The sequence below is a fragment of the Trematomus bernacchii genome, unplaced genomic scaffold (assembly GCF_902827165.1).
Source record: "Trematomus bernacchii unplaced genomic scaffold, fTreBer1.1, whole genome shotgun sequence".
In the NCBI taxonomy this organism is placed as follows: domain Eukaryota; kingdom Metazoa; phylum Chordata; class Actinopteri; order Perciformes; family Nototheniidae; genus Trematomus; species Trematomus bernacchii.
The window spans coordinates 1925982-1938735 of NW_022987739.1; the positions used below are offsets into that span (position 1 = coordinate 1925982).

The 12754-nt window shown below is 40.9% G+C and overlaps 1 protein-coding gene across 1 annotated transcript in view; it reads left to right on the forward strand.

The window, feature by feature from the left end:
- Positions 1–12754, forward strand: part of tle2b (TLE family member 2, transcriptional corepressor b) — a 108272-nt gene that overhangs the window by 17302 nt on the left and 78216 nt on the right.

Genomic DNA, 12754 nt, shown 5'->3' on the forward strand with positions numbered 1-12754 from the left:
ACCTCTGAACAGAGTCTGATGGGTTCTTACATAGGAGTTGCAATCAGGGGAATTGAGTCTGCGCTTAGTGTTTTTGCTGCATTTAGTATTTAGTGTCATTCAGGAGCAATGACGAGCTCTGCTTGGCTCTTCTCTCTCAAGATACATTTTCTCTTCTCTGCTTCAACTTCTCATTTCGTTCACATCAATATGCTGTTTATAAAAACAAACAACCCCAAGGCAATAGACATTTTGTGCATTATAAAATACCCAAAACAGATTTTTAACATTTGAGTCATATTGAATTGACATCCAGTGGCTTAAAAACAACTTTGAAAAAACACTATTATATTTAAAGGGGCCCTATTATGCTTTTTGGGGGTTTTCCCTTTCCTGTAGTGTGATATATGCCTCCATTGTACTTACTTCTGGAACATAATGACATCACTGTGTAACACTCCCGCTTCTGTTGGTTGGCACTCCAACACATTGTACGTGATAGGCTAATCATCTCTAAGTGGTTGACCAATCACAACAGAGCCGGCCAGCTAACCAATCAGAGCAGACTGGGCTCTGGTTTCTGACAGAGGGTGAAAAGAGGTGCTGCAGCACAGGCGGTATGAGGAAAATAAAGAGCTTTTTGAACATTAAAGCATGGAGACATGTAACCATAGAGACACACAATACAAATGTGAAACCTGAAAATGAGCATAATAGGGCCGCTTTAATAACTGATCATTATCTACTTTGAAAAACATGTTATTTTTTATTTGTATACACATTTGAATATGTGTAATAGCATATAATTTAACATTTCCACAAGTTGCACAAACCACGACTGAGCTAGTATTTTGTTTCTCCGTCTGTGTTTCTTGCACACTTTTTTATCTCGCTCACTCAAACTTTCCTCTTAAACCTACTTCTTCTTTTATCCATATCATTTTCAATTTTTCCCCCCTACTTCAGTCTCTGCTTCGTCTTTTTGTTTTCTCTCGTGCGCTAACAGCCCGAGCTCCCTCTGCGTCGGTGTGTCTGAGCGACTAAAGGCTCACGTGTATCGTAAGCCTTCGTCTGTGGTACAAAACCAACACAGAGCCGACCAGAATACGATATGCACCATCTGCTAAGCTGCTCGCATTTCATAAACCTGGGAGAGCAGGCGGGATCAGGGCCGTAAGCTAGATAGACACACAGATGGAGAGAGAGAGAGGCAGACAGGCAGATATATGGACAAACAGACTGAGTGTGAGAGAGAGAGAGGCAGGCAGACAAACGGATAAAGAAGCACACACAGACAGACAGGAAGACAGACAGCAGATAACAGATACAACACTCACACACAAACACACAGGAGATGCACTCTACACACGTCCATTCATCTTCACAAACACACACACACTTGTTCTTCTCTTCCTGTGAGGATCTACCATTAAGTTACTTTATTCCTCAGGCCCCAACTTATCCTAATTCCTGTAATGACTGACATTAAGTGCCTGATTAAATCAAAACCTGTCGAAAACAGTTTGACTATATAATCAAATGCACTGTTTGATAATGTCATAGCATTATTACTTTACAAATGGTGTGCTTCAAATATTTTATGAGTGATTAAATAATAAAGCACTTTTTGAACATTAAAGCATGTAAACATGTCACAGTAGGCACAACATACAAATATGAACCTGAAGATTAGCATAATAGGGCTTCTTTAATCAGGACTTGTGACCAAAGTGGGTGTTGTTTCACAAAAATGACACTTACTGTAAAAGTAGAGATGACATTTTTCTTGGCTGATACAAAAACATTTTTTATAAAGTTTTACCTGCGACCTCTCACTCAAACTAATCTCAAAATAAATGTTCCCGGAATAAAACAGTTGCAACAAAACTAAATATCAACACAGCTGTTTCAAATGTTTTTAGAAGGAAACTTATCCGACTTTCAACCAGTTGGTAGCGTTGTAATGTGGTTAGAGGAAAGCCAAACATCTTTTTTTTATTTGAACATGCCACCCACATTGCAACCATACCGAGCCACACTTCCTCCTCGGTTTATTTTGGACTTGCAGGTGTTACAAATTGCGAGCTTTATGACTTCTTCACTCGTGCTGAAGAACTTCAACACTGACGACATGATGACAAGTGTGTGTGTGTGAAGGTCTGAAGCGTACTGTGCGCCGCAGCTGCCTCAGTGTTGTTGCATGTCGTGCGTGTGTGTTTTTGTGCCACTGTGTGCTGCTCAACATGAAATCATCATGCAAATATGAGACTGGCGGGGATTGGCATCTCTACTTGTCAAATTCAAAATCTCAAAAAGCCAGGTTTCTTTTTAGGATTTTAAACTACACACACCTTCAACTGGTCCCAACAGAATGACTAGTCAAACCAACCTATCTTTATAAACATATCCTCACTATGCTTCTCAAATTGGTACTGGAAGAAACATGTGCACATAATGATACAGAGCAGAACACACACAAAGAAAAACCTTCCAAAAAACACACAGCTATATCAAAAACACCCAGATGTTGTCATATGCAGAGTAGCTGCAGTGGAGTTATGGCAATGACAAGCTCAAGTCATACAGTGCAAGAAAGAAAATAGTGCAAGAGAATGTTGCAATGTGCAGGTAAATGTGTAAGAAACACTATTTACATGTAAAATAGAATAAAATTAGCACGTACCTAATGTCAGACACTCCTAATTTTAGCAGTGGTTTCACACGACTACAGTGCAGGGCAACAATGAGAACAGACTCACATCCACCTTCTTCGCATGCAACTGTTTATCTTTCCTTGGACAGAGGCTATGGAAGACATTTGATCAAACTTTGTGCATATGAAATGTCATGGCCTTTGAGTCCCCTGCACTGTTGGTAAACTAAAAGAGTAAGAGATAAGCACGAGAGCGTCATCTGCGTTATGTTGTGTGTAGGTTCATGTCGCTTCAGTTGCAGATGCCACATCCATATACTGTATGTTAGCATAGCAGGCGGTTAGCACTCCAGGCTGTGTTATTTGAACTGGGGCTCACTGTGGTGTAGTAGTGGACGGCTTACACAGTGCTATGCAGCTTCATCGGCATGGCTCAGAAATGAGAGGACGAGAAAAATGGAGAGAAAAAGCGACAGAGGAGGGAAAGAGAGGCTCAAAGGGAAAGATAGCTTGAGAGGAAAAAAGGCTCAGAGAGTGTCAGACAGAAAGAAAAACAGGGAGCAGCTGAGGGAGGGAAAGATACAAAGGGACGCAGAGATACAGAGAATGAAAGAGGGGAGGGAGGGAGTGATAGAGGAGATATGGAGGGATAGAGAGGGGAAAGGAAAAGCTGAAAAGGAATAAGAGAGACGAAATGAGAAAGAGAAGATACCAAGGGACAGAAGAGAGGAGAGAGGAGAGACGGAGGGTGAAAAAAGATGCTGTGAAAGGATGAAATGGAGAGAGAGAAAGGAGACTATATGCATCACAGAGTGAGAGAAAGAGATAGTGATGTGTTTGTGTGGGGGGGCGTGAAATGAAAGAAAGAGAGATAGAGAGGGGAAGAGAGAGCGGGTGCACGCACAGATACGTAAATAATGTGAAGCAACAACGGACTGGCTGCGCCCACAGAGGAGATAACCCAGAAGGCTATATTTAGCTTGTTAGGCCTGTCATCCACACTCAGGCCTGTTTCCACACTGCACTGCTACTGCCTCCACTGCTCAGTTCAGCCTGTTTAATATACAAAGGTCAGGGTTTGGAAAGTAGGGAGATGGTGAAACAGGGTAATTAAAGCTAATGCATGCGAATGTGAAAGCTGAAACACCTAAGACGATATGATGATTTAGAAAACTTGTATTTGCTGGCAATCGTTTAACTAGATTTTTGAATGAATGATTTATTTATTTGAACCGGGACAGTGCACATTAATGAACATTTTAAACAAAATAATGCTTTTAAATGTAAATGAGCCGGATTTGAGCTTTGAGCTAGTTTCCATCCGTAGTCCCGTCACATACAACATTTATGAACATAACATTTATATACATGGCAAACAGAAATACATGATATGCATTTTTTTTCATTGTTATGGTGTTTTTGCAATGAGGAAGTATAGAGTGGTGCAGTGGTGGCGTATTTTTGTAGGTTGACCCGAAGGTTAGCATCTTCGTATATCATATATTTAGCAGATAATAAGCTTTGTGGCACCACTTTGTGATTTTTGAACGAACTACATCACAGTCCCATTTCTGCGCATCACCACGGCTAAGCTAACGGCGGACTTGTGAAAGCGTGATGAAGTTTGTAGTTTATTAAGTCACTTGTTAGAAATTGCTGTTTGTATGACATGTAGAAGCTTTGGACATTCACAAGTGGGATATTTACTGATGTGTTTGATGTCCTAGATCAAAATAATTTCATGCTTCTAAACACAAACAGGTTAAAAAAATATTTACTTCTCGGCAAAGGAACCAGAAGTGGTCAAATGCAACGTATTTATCTAGGTTAAGGACTCCAGTTTCGTACAGACAGTCCATCTGGTTCTCATTCGACCATCCCTGGTTGTTTTCTAACCTTAATCAAAAAGACATTTGAACCCAAAACAAAATGTCTCCACCATCCTGACAGTTTTTGAGGTTTATTCTTACTTAACCCCAACTATAGTGCAGCAAATTAGGAGGACATTGACGAATCTAACCCGAACCAGAACTCGCTTGTACATGTCGTCCTGGAAGGCATTTTCCGATGATGTGTTTGCTGTTTTACTTGGAAGACTTGTTGCATTTGGCACTGTCTTTATCTTTGTATTTTCCCTTAGAGAAAGTGCGAGAAAGGTGCCAATGTTGTCAGATCATCAGCCATCCTGTCATAACTTGCTTACTTGCACATTATTCTTGTCACAATTAAACCATGACTGCTGTAGGCGTGTGATTTCCTCAGAGGCAAATAACCTGAAAATCTAGACCTGAAAGACTTTCTTTATGTTGAATAGTTTTGCACCTTTTTGAGAGGATGTGACTCGAACTTAGCAAAGAGCAAAAGGCTGAAGTAAGCCAAGTATCGGTAGGTGTTAGTTTAGTTTTCTCCTGTAAACTTTTCCTCTCTCTGAAAGTTTGTTTTCCTCACTACTTTAATTCTATAGCTGGCAATGAGTTGGTTTTACACATTTCATGCTTGCAGAGATGATGCCATAACCTTCTCAGTGTTGCTGCAGTTAAACAGCAGAGGCAGGTTTAGAGATGGTGTGTTTGGCACTCTCTGTATCTTTTTGGATGGAATATATGTTTTATGTTGGCTTCTGTACTAGACTGACTCATTGTCTTTGTCGATGTGGAGAGACATTGGCACAGTGTAACTTTAGTGATAGCTGCACACACACAAACATCGAGTCACACACACACACCGCGAGTGTCTGTAGGCGTGTTGCTTTTCTCCTCCTGCTGTATTTATAATTCATGGCTCTCCGATTTCACTGCTCCCCTGGAATTCCTCTGTGTATTTTTAAATAAGGTTGCATTGTAGCCCCGGCTAATCAAGGGGGGTGGGGGGGGGACGAAGACGTGTCGGTCACATGCTTCGACACAAAGTGCAAGCAAGTCTCCCGCCTGCAGAGCCGCGCTCACCCCTGCACGGCCTTTAAGGTTGAACACTGCAAAGAGCAGATACAGAAAGCACGAGGCTCAAAGGAGTGTGAAGGAAGAGGAGATACAAACCCTGTCTTGCATCATAAATCCCCAAAAGATAACATTTTGATCTAATAACACCTTTCATGTCAACCTCTTATCTCCTTTGTTTACCCCACTACCTAGATGCAGTTGAGTTTTGCTGACCTTAAAATGGGGAAACCTTGAGAATGGCCTTGTTGTTGAGTTGTTTCCTCTCTATTGCTATACACTAATTATACATTTTATTAAAAGGGGCCCTATTATGCTTTTGGGAGTTTTCCCTTTCCTGTAGTGTGTTATATACTGTAGGTTAGGGTGCATGTAAATGGTCTGCAAAGGTTAATATCCCAAAGTTTCCTCCACAGGGAGTTTCTATCCCCAACACACCACTGCCAAAGCCTCCATTGGACACTCCTATTGGTTAGCGCTCCAGCCGGATAGACTAACAAAATGTTCTCTGGCATGCAAGGTAAAGGAGATAGAAAATAAGAGACAGTAATGGTGATGCTATGTCTTGCTTTTCATAAGATGTGTGGAGTCATTTTACTCATCTGAGTCATCTTTAGATAAACCTTCAGTGTTATAAGACATCCGTTTCCAGTCTCCAGCATGCTCTTTGTTTTTTCAAAGGTAACTTCTTTCACACTTACTGTATGAGTGAAGGCGTTAGGTGCTGTTTACACGAGAACGCAAACGGTTGTATCCGCTACTTTTCTCTTTCGTATAGCCCGTTCGCTCACACGAGGCCGTAACGGAAACGCGGAAACGGACCCCGCAAACGAAAACGGGTCCCAAGGTGGATAGATCTGCAAACGGAACGCTCTGGGGGGCCAAACGGCTCCGCGTGTACGTCCTATACGATCATTTCCTGATAACGATGAAGCCATAGCCCCGCCTCTCCCCACCTCTGCTGCTCACTGCTGTAGCATGGTCAGTAGCAGTAGCAGTAGCTACTGCCCATGCTAGAGATGTTACTGCAAAATCTACAGCTCCTCTACCACAACCATCAGCAACAAGTGGACATGGAGAATTACATGAACTACATGTTGCTAAATCCACCGCGGGGCATAAACAGAAGGGCAACCATGGCAACCATGCTCGGGGGTCTTCTTCGCTGCTTTTGGTGTATTTTGTGGCAGAAGATGTGACAGTGCCACTTACAGGCCCGGCATATGTACTACAGCGTCTCCAGCGCTTTTGAGCGGTCTCGTGTGAACGGAAGACTTTTTTGATATCGTATTCGGTTCGTTTGCGTTTCGTATGCGTTTGCGTTTGCGTGTAAATGGGGTCTTAAAGTCACATTAGGTATGTGGGGGTTCAGTTGCTCCCCTAGTCTTCTTTTCTTTTCCTAATTAGAATTGGGCAATGTGAAAAATATATACTGTACAATGTTTCTATTGGTAGAGATTTTAACAATGCTGTTCCTACCGCATTAGTTTTTCTCACCTAATCTCGTAATTGTCGCATGCTTTTGCCATATCGCTTTGTCAAATCTATATAAGGAAGAGCTCTGTTTATATTACTACAGACATTGGGGAAATAAAATAACCCTGATATTAGATTTTCACGATATTGCCCCTACAAGTAAAACATGTCTTTACAGTATAATCCTTTTTTCCCCTCTTGACTGTTAGCAGACTTTCTCTCATTCTGTCAAAAACAAGAGAAATCTCTTATGTGGGAGTGGACTGTGTAAAGAAGAAATGTCTACTGGAGGGTGACAGCTCGCAGGCGGGAATCACATTAGTTGGCTTCTCCATCACTGTGTGTGTTTTGTGTGTGTGTGTGTGTGTGTTAAAGTGAGGCCCACAGGCGCTGCAGGCGGTCTGCTGTTAATGAACGACCATGCTGTCTGCAAGAGACAAAATATAGTTGTATCAAACTTCATGATACACAATAAAGACCGGAGGAAACACTTTATTTATGTGGGTTGTTGAGCAGGGTGAGAGTAGGCAATAATACTGTCACTTTTTATTTGACATTTTAATTTGCTGTACTGTTCAAACATGAAGAAAATTCACCATAAATGAATATGACACAAAACCATCGCAGAAGTAATGTGTGTGTGAGTGTTTTTGATTTGACTCCATAGAGGGAATAATTAGTAATTAAGGTAACATGGTTTGCTGCCTTTTTTATAATTAAACTGCTGTGTTATCTCCTCTTTTTCAACTAGATCTTTTTGAAAAGTGGGCATCATTAGTGGACAGTAAACGACTGACATATGTGATATTATGCAACCATCAAACATCCATCATGCATTATAAGTGCCGGTGGATTTGAGGGATAGTTCATGATTCAAACCTGAAACACGTTAAATGAGAAACAGACTGAACTAGACTAAGCTCCTGCCATCAGTGACTATGACATACTTCCTGTTTTTGCTTTGTGATAATTGTCTCAATGAGTTTTACTTTAAGTCTCCTGTTGAAATTGTGACAGCTTATCAACTTTATTTAAATATAACCTCAACACAATCGTACCACTTAATATTACAACATAAGAAATAAGGCCTAGTTCTCTTCTTTCTTCTTCTCACTGTCATTTAAAACAATTTGTCATTGGTCAAAAAAGTAATCTAACAGAGTAGCACAACAACTGATTGTGTTTATTGATTTATAATAATATATAGATTTGAGTTAATTCAATTAAAATGCCTATTATGCTTTTTATTTTTATATTTAAACTTGATTTAACCTGTGTGTGTGTGTGTGTGTGTGTGTGTGTGTGTGTGTGTGTGTGTGCGTGTGTGCGTGTGTACAGCCTATATCTGTGTATGTCGTCCGTTCAGTACAGCCCCTCAGGCAGAGAAGGTGTGTGTGTGTGTGTGTGTGTGTGTGTGTGTGTGTGTGTGTGTGTGTGTGTGTGTGTGTGTGTGTGTGTGTGTGTGTGTGTGTGTGTGTGTGTGTGTGTGTGTGTGTGTGTGTGTGTGTGTGTGTGTGTGTGTGTGTGTGTGTGTGTGTGTGTGTGTGTGTGTGTGTGTGTGTGTGTGTGTGTGTGTGTGTGTGTGGATTAATGCGCTGCTCTCAGCCTCTTACTTGGCTCCCAGCTCATCTGTCTGATTCGGGCTGACACACTGTGTTCTCTTCAGCTGCATTACAGTCACAAACTGCTTCAGAAAGGGGGAGGGAGGGGTCAGAAAAAGGGAGAGAGAGAGAGAGAGAAAAATGAAGGGGGAGAATAGAAGTAATAAGGCAAGTGAGGAGAGAGATGGGGACAGTGAGATATGGAGAGAAAAGAGTGAGCATAAGAGACAGAGATGAAAGAGAAATATGAGAGACAGAGAGGGCACGAGGGCATTGGCAGAGACGGCAGAAAAAAAGTCAAACATAACAAGGAGGAGAGGGAGAAAAGAAACAGAGAAGAAACACATCAAACACAGAAAGGGTGCACTTTGTGTGAGCATGATACAAGTAATGGAGATGGAGGAGAGCTTGAATAGACAGAAGGTGCGTCTCATCCACCTGTTTTCAGGCACATTAAAAAAAAAAACAACAAGAAATATCGCTTTAATGTTATTTATTCTGGGCTAAGGATTGGAACAGTTTGTGGATGAGTTCAAGTCAATAGTGCTAAAGTGCAATGTAAACAGATTTAACAAATACATGTCGCACATGAAGCATTAGACTTCAATATCAAGGATCTCTTTTAATGAAAAAATAAGCGTCAAATTAAAACCGTCTTCTCATCGCTGCTCACAGATCTGATGTAAACTTCCTCACATTAATCGTTGAAACAAACACAGATGTCGTATTTCCAGAGTTTCTCATCATTTCACAGCACTTCATCTTGTTGCGCCTTCGTTATCTGCAATGAGATGAGTGCTGCTTAATGTTTACCTTGATGAACCAACGGCTGATAATCACATATATGGAAACAAGCATTCATTTGCTATTTATTTTGCAGATTTTCTCCTAAATTTGGTTAAAATGTGCGTTACCTTTGGATTGAAACCTGACTGGGAAAGGTAATCAGATCAGAATACGTTATTTAACCCAGAGGGGAATTAGGTTTTGGGACATTAAGTCTATTACAGATAAAATAAAATATTTAAAATATGAATAAAAAACACAAGAAGTTAAAGGGGACCTATTATGCAAAATGCACTTTTTCATGTCTCTTCTACATCAACATGTGTCCCCTCTTCTTCATGTCTCTTCTACATCAACATGTGTCCCCTCTGTGGAAAGAGACTCTGAAAGTTTCAGGAAAAAATATTCTCTCTCTTTTTGTCCTGATCCATTTATATAAAAACCTGTCTGAAAATGAGCTGATCAGATTTTGGCCACTTTATGATGTCATAACGATGTGTTGTCTTGTGTAACCATTAGCCAATCACCAACCAAGGTAACCCCCCCCCCCCTTATCACCTGAATCTCCTCCTAGAGCACCATTGTGTTCTTTGTAACCAAATATCTCTCAGAGGGGCGTGGGGAGGGGCTCCTTATTTTCATCTAAAGTAACAGACAGAGAATCAGCACTTTTGAAACAGGGCTGAAACAGAGGGGATTATGGGATGCTGCAATGATCTGTTTGGTGTTTCAGCCAATCAGAGACATGTTCTGTATATATCTGAGACCTATGATATATTGATGACAAACAGTATAATAGGGGACCTTTAAAGTAAAAATGTGTTACAATAAAAATGAAATAAATATATATAGATAAATAAAATGTGCACATTGTACACAATATATTCAACCGTAATGATGTAACATGAGTATATTACAATATACAAAGTGTTGTAGGAGTATTAATAAAGATATCAATGATTAAAGCCAAATGATCCCTTGAGATGTACAGTTTAATACGGTAACAATGTAAAGAGTAAGAGAAAAGACAAGAATAGAGGATAAATCAGTCTGATGTAAGAGAGCAGGAAGGAAGAGGGCTGAATCTGATCGGGGATTTTTGTCCTCCCTGAGCTAAACTTTGCTCTGCCATCCCATAGTGGGAGTTGTCCAGGGGATTTAAGCGGGGCCAGATGTAGGGAAGGATTGAATCCTTTTTAAGAGTCTTAAACCTGTCTGGACTGTCTGGAGCAGAAGAGGCAAACAGGATCATAAAGATGGACTGCATTGCGTTATACCCTTAAAAGAAGTAGCATTAGTAAACTGTATAAACAAATTAAAGACCACCATTCAAAAATTAGCTCAGGCAATATATATATCTATTATATTATTGTCTTATAACTATTGATGTATTCATGTGTTCATCAGTTTATTGTTAAACTTAGTTATGTGGAGTTTATTTTAATTAGTCCCCCCCCCCCTCCTCTGCTTGAAAACGCCTCCATTGGACTCCTTTGTTTACTTTCGCAACATATTGACATCACTGTGTAACACTCGCGCTACTATAACACATTGTACGTGATAGGCTAAGGGGTGGGACATCTCTAAGGGGTTGACTAATCAGAGCCGGCCATCTAACCAATCAGAGCAGACTGGGCTCTGGTTTCAGACAGAGGGTGAAAAGAGGTGCTGCAGCACAGGCAGAGCTTTTTGAACATTAAAGCATGGAGACAGTAGAGACACAAAATACATATATGAACCTAAAAAAGGGCAGAATATGTCCTCTTTAAGAACAGAAATGTAGTAAATGTACTTATAATCCACCATTGCATCCTGTACACATGTGTTTTATAGATATAAAGACCCTTAAATCCAAGGTCAGTTCGATCCAGTTCTCTCTGTCTCTCCATCTGATGAAACGTCCTGCAATGAGTCTGAATGTCTGCTGTGACTGATTTAGTCGTCACCCGCTGACAGGACACACTGCAGAGCTGCTAACATCTGATGTGGGTATGCGCAGCGTGCTAATAAATATTTAACATCAGTGGTGTGTGTGTGTGTGTGTGGGCGGGCGGGCGGGCGGGCGGGCAGATGAAAGAGACAAGCTCACCCCAGAGACACTGATGAACAATGCTTTTGTTAAGGTTTTTTTTACACACATCCACACAACACAAATAATACATGCAGACACAATCTGCTTGCACACACACACACACACACACACACACACACACACACACACACACACACACACACACACACACACACACATTACCCACACACACACACACACACACACACACACACACACACACACACACACACACACACACACACACACACACACACACACACACATTACCCACACATGTCCCATTTAGATAAATCACCTTGGATTAGACACACTTCCTAAAGCTCATTTTTAAAGTCTGCCAGCGTTCTTCACAGAATGCATACAGGAGATAGAGAGAGAGAGGCTGGCACTGTTGTCTCACACTCTCTCAACACCGCGGGGGAGGAGGGAGGGAGGGGGGAACGAGAGAGCAAACACTCCCTGAAGAATGGGAGAGTAGAAAGAGGAGGGAAACTCGGGAGTGAAGAAAGAAAGAAAGGAGCAGCTCATTGAGAGAAACGCAGGAATGCTTTCTGTCTGCCCTGAGGATGACAGCGCTGTGTGTGTTATTAGCAGCGGATAAGATGTTGGATATGTTCAGGAGAGTGGAACAGTACGGTGCGATGAGATAAACAACAATTACTCTGCAACCTCATTCATCTAAAGTAACACAAACAGCAAAGTAGAAAATGGGCGATGAAAATTGCTGCACTTCTCTTATTGTTAATGTTGCTAGCATAAAGTCCTTCTTTCTAAATGTCAAAGGTACATTATCAGTCAAATCCATGGGTGTACCAGGGTTTATCTTTTGTTACCAAAAACAAGTTAATGCTTATACATTTTTTTTTAATTTTGATTGCAAATAACATCACAATTTTTTGTTTGTTTATTTTCCAGTGTCCATTAAAGCTGAGATATTTAGTTATAGAAGGTGTCAGTTACAGTGAGCATTTGTAACTTGTACAGTATGATCACCTTTCTTGTAAGAAATGTATGTTTCATGACACATACTTTTCATTTGTCACATTTTTGTTGGGAAAAACGAGTATAAAACAAACATATGCAGTATTACACACACACACACACGCACACGCACGCACACACACACACACACACACACACACACACACACACACACACATACACATACACATACACATACACATACACATACACATACACACACACACACACGCTGTGTGTTCTAGGGCGGTGGTGGCGAAGTCCATAG